Source organism: Symsagittifera roscoffensis, chromosome 1 (genome assembly GCF_963678635.1).
Source record: "Symsagittifera roscoffensis chromosome 1, txSymRosc1.1, whole genome shotgun sequence".
NCBI lineage: Eukaryota > Metazoa > Xenacoelomorpha > Acoela > Convolutidae > Symsagittifera > Symsagittifera roscoffensis.
The window spans coordinates 45,141,695-45,152,468 of NC_087062.1; positions in this window are offsets into that span (position 1 = coordinate 45,141,695).

Consider the following 10,774-nt stretch of genomic DNA (forward strand, 5'->3'; position numbering starts at 1 on the left):
TGTTTATATCTTGGTGAATAAAACTTGTTCACGCTCAATTTTGATTTTAATGGTTTAATTTTTGAGTTCTTTTTAGGTTTAGATCATTTCCTTTGTTAAAAGGAAGACAAACTCCGTTATAGATCAGCGAAAGTGTATAGGGCACGAAAACTGTGCTTTAAAACCGAAAACTGTACTTCTTGTTTCGAAAATGGAATTCAATTATCAGTTTTTCTAGCGAAGTGGAAGTTAGTTTTTTCGGGAAATTCATAGAGCTTTAAGGGCAGATATTTGTTTTCTTCAAAATGCGAATGGTGAAGTGTTTTTTTTAAAAAAAAAATAAGGCATTTTTTTCTGTCTCCGTGGGTTCATTACTCTTTTCTAACTGGATTGGCTATATTTTTAAGAATCGATGAACGTAGTGAAGATTCTAATATTGGTCTCGATGTTTTCTTTGTATTTTTTTTTCAGGAAAAAATCTAAAAATGCTCCAGTAATTACAAAAAGGCATATGTAGATAAAAATTCAGTAATGAAAGCACTTACATACATACATACATACATACATACATACATACATACATACATACATACATACATACATACATACATACATACATACATACATACATACATCCAGACAGACATACCTTTTTCTTAACCAGCATAAGAAGACAATGGTGTACGCACACTGCACAAAAACAAGTGAAATGGCAATTTTTGTACCTATCAATCAGGACAAAGGAAAAAAACAATATTTTTTGACAATTTTTTTCAATTAAAATTGTACAAATTAACACTAAGCGAAAATAACTTTATATGTAGAGGTGGTTCTGGTCTCTACTTACGCCATATATACATAAAATGCAGTACAACAGATTCAGAAATGTAAGCATTACATAATTTCGTCTTTACTACAGTAACCTTTGGCGGCGCAGTTCTGATAGTAAAACTGGCAACATTTTCTTCACGTATAAATTGGACAAATGAGCACCGTCTCTGAAGACAGGAACACCTTCAAAAATTGCCGGCAGTGTTACTCGCGTAGCGTTGCTTCCAATAAACAGAGACGCCATGTCAATGTAATGAAATTTGGGATACTTATGGGATAGTTCTTGATAAAATGCTCGCAAAAAAGGAACACCACTCTCTTCTGAAATCGTGATCGGACATGCATTTGTGAAATTAGAGAGGTCCTTGTGCTGGTTTTCTAGCTTTTTAATGCATTCTGTTGGGTTTTGCTTAGATGTCTGGTGTGTAATCATAATAACAGGTGTAGTGAAAGGAATCACTTTCTCGATCAATTTGGGAATTTCACTGCGAATCATCTCTGTCCACTTGTTCAAATTTGATGTTGCAGTCATTGCTGTGCTGTTTTCGGTCACTTTTATTTCTGCTATGTGCAGTTGTCTAGCGAAGTAAATTGTGATGTTTGGTTTGTTCGCTAGAATATATTCCATACTCTTACGAGGGATCATTTGGATTATTTTTTTTGCTTTTTCGGTAAGTTGTTTATGTTCCGTACCCCAGTAATAAGTCGAGAAGAAAGGCGAACCATTATGGCAAAAAGATTCATAATCAGCTTTTACAGCGCACGTAGAGTGTAGTTCTTGGAACCAATCGTTCCATGATAAGCAATATGAGTCACCTACAAGTAGAAAACTTATATCATCAGCTAAATAGTCGCATAGATTTGGATGTTCTGGGTCTTGGTTGTTGATTTTTATTGTCTGGTTTTCATTTTCTTTCGTTATAAATGAAAAACTGAAAGGTTCATCAAAAGAGTATCTCAAAATTTGGTTCAAAAGAAAAGGTTGAATAACTGTCAGTGTCAAAAAAACTAATAAAATTAGTTTTGATGAAAATTTACTGCATAAATTTCTTACAGGTTCTTCGATTGATTTTTTTACCAAGAAAGACAGCGTGATTGTTGAAAGTAAAACAGTGATTGGTCTGAAAAAGGCATCCTCTGGTAATAGAGAGTTTATATCTCCAATCTTGGTAAGCGGTAAATGCACAAGGTACATGGGATAGGACAGTTTACCCACGAAACAAAGAAAAGGATTGTGGTAAACGTAGGACTTAATGAAGTTATTTTGAGAAGATATTTCCAGAAACAATATCATTGCGAATGTCAGTAGAGATGTTCCAATTCCAAGAAACATGGGCGAGCCTCCCTTCACCAAAGTAACCATACAGCATAGACAGAATAAAGTTCCCAAGGATAAAAAATCAGCAAAGGTCTGGTAAGCTTCGTTTTGTAGTTTTTCGGCAAGAAAACCTGTTTTTGGAATCATCAGAATTGTTGCTGAAATTACAGAGCCCAAAGTGAATTGATAGAGTCTTCCCCAGGTCGAAAAATAAGCCACCATGTGAGAACTAAAGGACAACTTGACGTTCAGAAAAATACAAAAAATCGAACAAGTGGCGAAAAATAGAAACAACAAGGAAATGCGTTTTTTGCAAATGAATGTAATAACGACCAGGAGAATAGGAAAAACAGCGTAGAATTGCTCCTCGATTGAGAGAGACCAGAAATGGATAACAGGGCTCTGATCTGAACCTTCGTCTGTGAAATAATCCAGCTCTACGTTCAGTCCGTGCCAGTTTTGGAAGTACAAAGCGGAAGCTATGAAAGACCGCTGGTGCATTTTGACGTATTTGGGAAGTTCGGTGAAGCGAAAGAGTAGAGCTGTGACGTTAAGTACGGTGGCGGACGCTGGAAACAGTCGAATGAAACGTCGGCAGTAGAATCTAAGAACAAACATGACTGTTTGCATATCATTGCAAAGCCCTGAATTTTCCAACTGCCCTTAATAGGTAATGAATTCGGTTGATAAGGAAAATATTCAAAAACCATTAATTTTTAACCAGGCCACACAAGCGTGAAAATTTGAATACCACAAAACTATTATGAACAATAAGTGTGACTCAATTTTCTATTTTGAATGTTTCTGTTAAAATTGCGGTACGCTTGCAGCCCTATAGATAAACTTTTCACAGAGTATAATTAATAATGATTGTGGGTTCTGCGATTCGCAGAGGATCTATGAAAGGCTATCCAACCTGTCTAAGGCTATCCAACCTGTCTAGGCTATCCAACCTGTCCGTTTCTCTTATTTCCCCCAGAGGCGAATCTAATATTTTCTCGAGGGGAGGGCGGACTTAAAAAAAAATCGAAAATTTTGTCGACCTTTTTTTTAAGTCGGTCAAATTGATTTTCTGAGCTCTCCCAAATCACTATGAAGACCCTATTTTGACCAAATTTTCTGCGCCACAGGCAAATCTTTTTAAAAACAGGCCGAAAAGCGTTTTTAGGCGCGCAATCCCCCCTTAAAATTTGTATAAAATAGCGCCAAGTGCGCCTTTAGAAAAATTTTAGGGTCAGTCAGCCAAAATGGATATCTCAAGGTAGTACAAAGGGGTGACCGTTCGGGTCGGTAGGCGATCGAATTCCTGAGGGCAAGGGGGCGTCCGCCCTCCCCAACCCCCTAAATCCGCTGGTGATTCCCCCAAATTTCAGACTGAGTTATTTTGTAGAGCGAAGCTGTTTTTTTGCGACTCAAGGCCGTTTTTCTTGCCTCTCGATTCTTCACGTGATGTCACTATTGCAGCCGTAATCTGCCAGGCTGTGGTAGAATTGAAGCTAGAATTCAAGTAAGAGCTCGTCCTCTACTACTATCATTGTCAGGGCAGGGGATCGTTTACGCGATCTGACGATCTCGAAGTGAACGCCTTACCAATATGCTAAGCGACTCAAAGCATGGCCAATTTGCTAATTTTAAACCCTAAACCCCCGAAGCTTTACAAAAAGCTGAAGATAAAATATCTACCAAAAGCCTCAAGGTATTTAGTAACACAAGAAAAAATTGATAAAATTATGATTTTGATTGCCGAAATTTGGCTTGATCAAAAAGCAGTGCAAGCATAAATTTGCCGCACTTCTTCTTAATTGGGAAACAAGTATACTCATATGGAAGTGAAGCCATGAATTTTCAGACTGCACTGCCGGTGAAAAACTATGAAATAGTTTCGGGTGATATATAGTTATTCTAAATTTTCTTAATTGAAGAAACTTCAATTAAAAAATAGAAAAAAAATATTCTTCAGATCTAAAAACGTAGTAGTAAGTCCAAGTAGTCTCCGCGTTATCCCACAACTGATCAAATAAAATGGCCCTTTAACAAATTAGGACCTTGAAGGTCCAACAAAAGGGGGGGGGGAGAAATAGTTAACAAGATCCACAAATTCTTAAAACCTCACAACTTTTAACTTTTCAAAGATCAGAGTTGAAATATGTTTTCAAATATATTTGCACGAAGCCAATAATCTTCAGATGGTATTAAAAACTTTGTTAAAATATGACTAATAAATGAGTCAAACGTACGCTTATGGTCTTAGAGGACAGTGGATGTTTGTTATGATATCAATTGGCGTTTTTAGCGAGTGTTTTTTCCTTGTATGAATAAAGAATCTTTCTCTCTTCAAAAAATAAAAATATGAATTCTTGCTGCCATTTTTGACACTAGTTTTTTTTGTGTCCTTCAATAAAAGTGTTATGTATATAGTCCCTATTTTTTTCTGCTTAAAGATTTTAGCATGGCATATAGAATTAACTCAAAAAGGCGTTGCTTATTTTGGGAGTGAATACTAAGACTGAGCCTAAAAAGTTACTTTCTTTGTTCGATTAAAAATTCGTGCCACAATGCGGTTGACCGGTTTTTTGGAGCATCTGGAAGTTCTAATAAGTTTTAGGAAGCACAGCAGGTGCCAGGTATGGAAATATAAACTAGAACCCTATTTTGCTTTTGTTTATATTTCTGGTCATAGATTTTCAAAAGTCAATTTGAGGCTTCTTCATTATACTTTTAGTTAACAATCACAATGCAAAGCCACTAGGATTATGAAATACTGCTCGGGTCGTAATTGCGACTAACTTCAAGACATAAAGCAACGCCGTATGCCATTCCACTGCCGAAACTTCGGGACACCTTTTTTTATCGTCGCGAACAAAGTCTGTAAATGTCAAACGTCGGTCACAAAAAAATTATAAATTCTTCGAAAAGCTGGAAAGTAGTCACTTAAATGTCTGAAAAATGACCGAAATATGTATATTTAAAAATATGATAAGCACAGACCAAAAAAACTATATCCTTAACTAGATCCTTATTTTATGTTACTGAAAGAGGTATTGCTTAATTTTACAAAACACCGGGTGCAAAAAATGGATTGTTCAAACTTTTTGAGATCATAAAGCTTAAGTCAAAAAAGTACCGGCGGTCGTGGACGTGTTACTACGATCGCGCTGGACGCACTCAGTTTTCGTCGGTCATGCCAGCCGTGGTTTATTTTCGTCAATTTTGTCGACTGCAGTCAACTTCCGTCTGTCGTGCCGGTGTAATTGGTCATTCGTGTCGGTCGCGGTTAAACTTTGTGAAACGTGTCGGTCGTGTTGGTCGCGGTTAAGTTTTGTCGGTCATGCTGGTCGCGGCTAACTTTCGTCGGTCAAACCGATCGCGATTATTCTTTGTCGGTCGTGCTGATCTCGGTTATGTTTTTGCCTGCCGTGTTTGTTTCGCGGTTAAATTTTGTCGGTCGTGCCAGTTGTAGTTAATTTTTTGGTCATGTCGGTCAGGTTGAGTTTCCTCGGTTGTGCCGGATGTGATTATGTTTGCCAGTCTTGCCAGTGGCGATTAAATTTTTTCGGTCGCGTCGGCCCTGTTGTAAATTTTGATCCGTCGTGCCGGTCGAGGTTAGCATCTGTCGGTCGTGCTGGTTGCCTGTTAATTTTTCTCGATCGTTCGGGTAGCCGGTTGATTGTTGTAGTTTTTGCCGGTTGTGGTAACTTTTTTTTAGTGCCAATCACGGTTGATTTTTTTTGGTCGTACCGATCGTGATTAATTCTGTTTAACGTCTTGCAGATGGCGATTATAATTTGTCGGGCAGTTGAACCAAAGAATTTTTGTCTTCGCGCTGAAAACCGTTTAAAATTGGTCGGCAAATTAGGTTTTGTCGATCGTGCCGGTGGTGATTACTTTTGTCGGTCGTGCTGGTCGTGATTTACTTTTTTTCTCGAGCATGTTAGGATTATTTTTTGTCGTTTGTGCCGGTCGCGGTTAACTTTTGTCGGTCTTGCTGGTCGCCAGTTGGGTTTTGTCGGTCGTGCTGGTTCCGGTTTTTTTATGTTTAACACATCGGTCACCAGTTTTTATCACTCGTTTCGGTCGTAATTAACTTTTGTCGACCGTGTCGGTCGCGTTTGAGCTAAGTAAATCTTGCCGGTTGCGGTCATTCTTGTCGATCGTGCTGGTTGTGCTTAATTTTTGTTGTTCGTGTCGGTCGCATTTAATTTCTGTGGATCGTGCCGATCCTGTTTGGTCTTGTCGACCGTGCTGATCGTGGTTAAATTTTGTCGCTTGCATCAGGCGCGTTTTAGTTTTGTCTATCTTGCCTATCGCCCTTAAGCATAGTGCTGGTCGTGGTTCACTTTTGTCGTTCGTGCTTGTCGCCAATTGAGTTCCCTTGTTCGTGCTGGCCGCTGTTAACTTTGATAGTCGAGTCGGTGCTGGTTAAGTTTTTCGATTGTACCGAACGTGAAAACATTAGGTGGCTTTGAATTTTTGCCGATCACGCAGTTCGCGGTTAAATTTTGTCAATCATGATGGTCGAGGTATATTAACGTCAATCGTGCTGGTGGGAATGATTTTTTTTATCGTGCCGGCCGCGCTTAAATTTTTTTCTCGTTTGGTTGATTTGTGTCAGTCTTGCCGGTCGCGATTGTTTTTTTGTCCGTCAAGCCGGCCGAGGTTAACTTACATTACTCGTGCCGGTGTCGATTAGTTTTTGCTGATAGCACCGGCCGCGTTTTTTTTTCGGTCATGCCGGTCGCAGTTATTTTTTTGGTCGTGCTGTTGGCTGTTACTTTTTGTCAGGCGTGCCGATCTTGGTTTGTTTTTATCGGTCGTGCAGGAGGTGACTATGTTTTTTTCCCTCATGCCTGTTGTTATTGTTTTTTTTGATCGCATCGTTGGTGGTTATGTTTTCTCAGTCGTGCCGGTCGCTGTAAAATGATCTTGGTCATGCCAGTTGTGGTTTACTTTTATCAGTCGCGCCAGATGTAATAATTTGTCGATCGGCCTAGTAGCGGGTCAATTTTGACGGTCGTATCAGTCTTTGCTTAATTTTTTTCGGCCGTGCCATTTGTGGTTAAAATGTCTCGTTCGTGCACGCTGTGATTAACGCTGTTCAGCATTGCCGGAAGCAATTATTCTTTGTCGATCGCGCGGGCTGCGATTCTTTTTGGCCGTCAGTGTCTGTCGCGATTTACTTTTGTCAGTAGTGGCGTTAGAGGTGAATTTTTACTGCTGGCGATTCAATTGATTCGAAATCATTTATTGGTCGTGCGGGTCACGACTAACTTTTGTCGGTCACGTAGTTGAAGTAAAATAGCTTCAGTCGTGCCTGTGGCGAGTAACTTTTGTCTTTCACGCCGGCACCGCCTAAGTTTTTGTTGCTCCTGCCGGTCGCAGTTAGTTTTAGTCAGTCGTGCCGTTAGCGGTTGACTTTTTGTCGCACGTTTCAGTCGCGATTCAATTTTTTTTGTCGAGCTGGTCACCGTTTGTTGATTGTTTCCAATTAAATTATAGAGCAAACCAGTCGGGGTTTTTTGTGGGTCAAGCTGGTCGGGGTTAACTTACGCCAGTCGTACCGCTGTCAGTCAATTATTTTTGTTCGGTCGAACCGGCCTCGTTTTTTTATTTTTTGGTCGCGTCAGTCGCGGTTCTTGTTGTCTGACGTGCCGGTCACTGTTTTCTTCTGTCGGTCGTGCAGGTCTTGATTTACAACTATTGGACGTATCTGTCGCTGATAAGTTTTGTTAGTCGTGCTAGTGGCGGTTACGTTTTGTCGGTCTTTCAGGTAGCCGGTTGATTGATGTCGTTCGTGCCGGTCACGGTTGAAATTCCTCAGTCATGCCAGTTTTGGTTACCTTTGCTCAGTTTTGCTGGTGGCGATTATTTTTTGTCGTTCGCTTCGGCTGTGACCAATTTTGATCCTTTGTGCCTGTAGCGGTTAATTTTAGTCCGTTTTGCGAATAGAGGTGAGCCTTCGATGCTGCCAATTAAGTTATTTTGCTCGCGCGGTTGACGGTTAACTTTTGTTGGTCACGCCAGTCAAGGTAAATAAGTCAGTCGTGCCTGTGGCGAGTAACTTTTGTCGATGGCGCCGGCCCTACCTTGATCTTTTTGCTCGTGCCGGTCGTGGTTAGTTTCGTCAGTCGTGCCAGTCTTGGTTACCCTTGCTCAGTTTTGCTGATGGTGATTTTTTTTGTCGTTCGCTTCGGTTGTGACTGATTTTTGTCGGTTGTGCCTGTCGCGTTTAACTTTTGTCAATTTTAGCAATAGAAGGGAGCCTTTGCTGCTGGCAATTCAGTTGTTTCTGTACTGCAGTTTAACATTTTTTGGTTGCGCGGTTAACGGGTAACTTTTGTCGGTCACACCAGTCAAGGTAAATTAGTTCATTCGAGTCTGTGGCGGGTAATTTGTGTCGGTGGCTGGTCACAATCTATGTTTTGTTGTTTGTTTCCAAGTAATTTATCGTGCATGTGGGTCGCGGTTTTTTTCGGCCGTGTCAGTTGCGGTTTTTGTTGTCTGACGTACCTGTCGCGGTTTACTTTAGTCGGTCGTGCAGCTCTTGATTTATTTTTGTCAGTAGTACTGGGGCAATTAATTTCTCTTTTTTGTGCCGGACCTTGTTGAAAACTCTTGGTCCTGCCTGTCGCCTTTAAGTTTTGTTGGTCGTGCTTGTGGTGGTTATGTTTTGTCGATCGATCAGGTAGCTGGTTGATTGTTGTCATTCCGGCCGGTTGCGGTGGAACTTTGATATTGGTGCCGGTCACGGTTGAGTTTTTTATTGTGCCGGTCTTGGTTAACTTTGGTCAGTCTTGCTGTTGGAAATTAACCTTTGTAGGTTGCTCCGGCCGCGGTTAACTTTTGTCGGTCTTGCCGGTCGCGGTTAACTTAAGTCATTCGGTAATTTATTTCGCTGGCGGCGGTTAAACTTTTTCGTTCGTGCCGTTGGCATTTACTGTAACAGTCGTGAAAGTCACGGTTAAGTTTCGTCGGTCGTACCTTTTTCGTTCTGTAAATAAAAAATATTATGAGGCCAAACTGAGCTTTTTGTGAATTGTAAGCGGATTCTGCAACAACAAAAAAAATTTCGCAACAATGTTATTTTTCTTTGATCTTCTCTGCTGTTTTGGAATTCACGGACAAATAGCTAAAACACTGTATTGCTCGAAATTTCTCCAAAAACAGGCAACTTTGCGGAATCCGCAACAAAATGTGTGGAATCCGGAACCAGTTTGTGAAACCCATGAATGAATAATAACATACAGACAAAAATTGTGCGCCTCTTCAGTGCATAGTTTGACCTCGTAATGAAAATTTGCTTTTAAAGAATAGAACAACTGTTTATAAGTTAGAAAGTTTATCCAAAATATCTGTTTTGCAATAATACGTAGTCAGCTGCATATAGTGGCGTTATCAAAGTCTATCAATAATGAGTTTCCCCAGCAGTCTTGAATTAACATATCTTGACTGCGGTTGTCTGGAAATACCACCGCCAAAGGCACCTCAGAAAAGTTTTTATCGGTCGAAAATGGATGTCACAAATCAATATCGAAGGTTTTGTGAGTGGGGCTATTTGGTTGATGAGGGAGTGACCTCGCCTAATTTTTACCTATATTGCATAAAGTGGGGTGATTTGTCTCTAAGGTAAGAAAAATTGCATATGCTTTATTGTTGAATTAGTCGCATGTATTGTTCACTAGGTACCAAAGGGGGAAATAATTGGCACTTTTCCAGTTTCCCACCAACAAAGCTGTTCAAAAATTGTTCACACGGCAATTTGTATGTTAGAAATGGTGTAGAAATTTGTTCACCTCTTCACACTGATACGTTTTGATGCAATTTACAAAAGGAAAAATTATTTTAAATAGACTTTCACATATTGAACTTAAGAAAAAATCAAAGAGAGGGGGGACTGGAAAAGAGCCTCTAAATCAATCAGATCCGTCTTTTCCACTATTATAAGAGTTGCAATGGGAACATATATAGTTGGAGAGAGTCCAAATCTCGATACCTCGGCAAATCCACGTGACCTGTCTCAATAAGCTCCCGCAGCAGTACTGAAGTGATTAGAAACCCAGAGAGCACGAAGAACACGTCCACTCCTAGCCACCCATTGTCCATATATGGGACATCACAGTGGAATAGAATAACGGCCATACATGCTAGCCCACGGATGGCGTCCAGATGTCTGCGGTACGCAAGTTTTTGTTCGGTTGTTTTCTTTTCTTCTTGCGTCATGTTTATATGCCAAACTTCGAAGAACAATATACTATAGTGTACAAGGCATCAGCAGCTTTCAATACATTTTTTTTCATGCAAGTAAGAACTTAGTTTTTCTTTTTTAACAGAAGCATGAAGAATGAATTGTGCCATTGTTTTCAATGAGCTGTCAATGATATTCAGCACTCATTTGTTTATATGATTGCATGTTTAACCAATTTTTACCTAACAAATTTAACAGTCCCCACGAAAAACAGCAGCTTTTAGTACTATGTTTGTTGATGCCAGTAGATTTTAATTTGTTCAATGACAAAAAATAAAGAAAAATTTACTCTGATTTAGATGAGCTGGTCATTTACATCAGCAACTATCAGATTTCATTACATCGGGTTTTTTTTACAACAATCTCAATGGGCAAGTTGCAACGATAGCGTCAAGCAAATCATC